Source organism: Lygodium microphyllum, chromosome 7, assembly GCF_053477565.2.
Source record: "Lygodium microphyllum isolate KBCC chromosome 7, Lygodium_microphyllum_v1.1.10, whole genome shotgun sequence".
In the NCBI taxonomy this organism is placed as follows: Eukaryota; Viridiplantae; Streptophyta; class Polypodiopsida; order Schizaeales; family Lygodiaceae; genus Lygodium; species Lygodium microphyllum.
This window is the reverse complement of record NC_141141.1, coordinates 129,299,372-129,301,945: the sequence shown is the minus strand read 5'-3', so window position 1 is coordinate 129,301,945 and position 2,574 is coordinate 129,299,372. Positions and strand designations below refer to the sequence as shown.

At 40.1% G+C, this 2,574-nt stretch overlaps 1 long non-coding RNA gene across 1 annotated transcript; it reads right to left on the bottom strand.

Moving 5' to 3' along the window:
* Window positions 1-1,078: 1,078 nt before the first annotated feature.
* Window positions 1,079-1,928, bottom strand: LOC148033945 (uncharacterized). The gene is made up of 2 exons (XR_015691477.1): window positions 1,375-1,928; window positions 1,079-1,308 (listed from the first exon to the last, which is right to left on the bottom strand). It is a non-coding gene; the product is annotated as an uncharacterized LOC148033945 (long non-coding RNA).
* Between the last annotated feature and the right edge of the window lie 646 nt (window positions 1,929-2,574).

The window sequence follows — 2,574 nt, the reverse complement described above, 5'->3', positions numbered from 1 at the left end:
GACAATGGACAACTTCTGTGAATTTTCTATTAGGAATTAAATTGCCTTAACAACATCAAAATGTGGTTTTGATGGCATGAGCTGATGCCTTGGTTTGTATACTTCATTTTTATACCTCAAACACTCAATTTGGACACTCTAGTCAAGTTATGGCAATTTTACAAATTCAGCCTTGTTTGGACAGCAAGCAGTCATTTTACTATTTCAAGTTTACTAGGAGATTTCTTCATGGAAAGTGCTTCCATATTCTTCTAGATCTTCATCAACATGATTTGCTTCATTAATGACTTTCCTATTGTCCCATTATCTTCAGTTTTGAGGACAAAACATCTTTGGAAAGGGATGGTTTGTAATGAAGCAAAATAAACCATGTAAATACCTTAGCCATGATAATACTAGGGTGACTATAAAAAGGCAACAAGTGCTAATGTACGGAGCCTTTTGACACTTACACTTTTTTTTTTTAGAGATTTCTTGTTCATTACCATCTTGACGTGAGTACCAAGTTTTGTTTCTTGTATTTCAGCTTCCATGGCTACATTGTGCTATGATATAATGAAAGATGTCTATGGCATGGCCATGATTGAAGCATTTTCATGTTATTTCCTTAGTTCAATACATTAGTTTTCTATTAATTTTCATGGTAGAATAGACCTTCATTACATTCTCTTTCTTCTTCCTATCATTCTAGTCTTTCCCTCTCCTCTTTTCTCTCTCTTCGGCATTTCTTTGCCTCGCCTCTCAGCCCTCTCCTTGAAAATTTCTTCTAAGATAAGGCACACTTAAATGCCAATAAGGAGAGGCAACTCCCCTCCAAATATGAGTTGATCAAAGAACTTGTAGGCAATTTTTCTATGAGTAGATAGAATGACACACAAGATGAACGTCATGGATCTTAATTGCATTAGCGCCTTCTCACTAATCCTACTAAGGACCAACATCATGTTCAAGTAGGGAGGAGCCCAAACAGGCATGGACTATATGATCTTATGTTGTCATAGATGAAAGTAACAAAAAGGGTTTCCTAATAGACTAGCATTAGAATATTTTGGACCCATCGTATGGTAACATCGTGACAAAGGGAAGTAAGAGGTTTTCACCTCCTCTAGAAGAGCTTTTGTATTACAATTACATAGGTACATGATTAATGACAATGATAGCATTGATTGAGGTATGCTAGGGCAGCGCCTTCGTTTTGAAATCGCGCACTCGTTCGCATCTCGGTGAGCAGATATAATTCTTCCGGATGTGAAGCCGCAGCTTCGTTAACAAGCTCCTTCGACCCAGTGAATGATCGTAAGGTATGATCTGCACAAAGTTCAGTAAGTTAGCATTTCTAGGACGAGAGAGAGAGAGAGGGAGAGAGAGTGATACCGATGGTATGGCGTAATTCGGATCAGATGGAGTGTGGGTTTCACTCAAAGCGACTGGACAGCTCAAGAGAAGGATAATGCAAAAGAGACTGATGATCTTCATGCTTACTGCACCGACAGATGAGAGAGAGAGAGAGATGTACAGCTGCAGCTGCTGATTGATGATGAAGCAGGTTGCGGCTCAAAAACACACTGAGTGACTAAGGGTGCCTATTTATAGGCGCCAATCCTCTCTCTCTCTCTCTCTCTCTCTCTCTCTCTCCGTCCATGTAATCCTCTTGTCCCTGCGCAGTCACTCTGGTGTGATTTGGCGAGTTCCCCTTGTGAGTCGCCCTGCAGTCTGCAGATTGTCCGGTAGGCCCGTGCAGTCGCAACCAGTCGAGTGCTGACAGGCCCGTGCGCCATCACGATTCTTCTCTCTCTCTCGCCCCATGGATTCCTGCACGGGGAGTACCCACAACATAAAGCATATCGGCGCACGGCACCGAGGACCTGTCAAAAGAGAAGATAGAATGATAATGATAACCATAATCGTAATTATTATCCCTGTAATCATCATCCTCCCATTATTAATTGTTTTTCTTCCTTTGGTCACATCGTGTTTTCTTCCGCATGAATTAAGATATAATAATAATAATTATTAATGTATTGTAAATGCATTTACTATAATTGTGTGTGTGTGTGTGTATGTGTGTGTGTGTGTTGGGTATCAAACCAGAATGGCTAAAGGGAAATTAAGACTTAAGGGTTGTGAGAGGGAGTGCAAGTAGAGTTTTGGGAAGGGAAGTTAGGGTACCCTAGGCCAAGAAGAAGGTATTAGAGAGGCAATAAAGCACATAGTGGGAAAGGTCCTTGCAAAGAAACTTGCAAGTCGTCAAACACATTCATATTGAGGGCGGCTCATATATACATATATCTACAAGTGTCAAGGTAAATAAAATTAATATATAATTATTATTAATGTATTGTAGACCACATGCTCATTGCAATGATAAGGGGCACAAAAGGGGATACATATTATATAACATGTTACTAATAATACACATTAATATAACATGCTATTATTAATGTAAATGTAGAGAGCGGTGAGGAGAAAAAGAAGAGAAAAAATAAGAGGGGGAAAAATAAGAATTTAGAGAGAGAATGAGAGCAAGTGGCGGGGGGAGGGGGGGGGGGGGGGGGGCACAAAAAAATGTTAAGG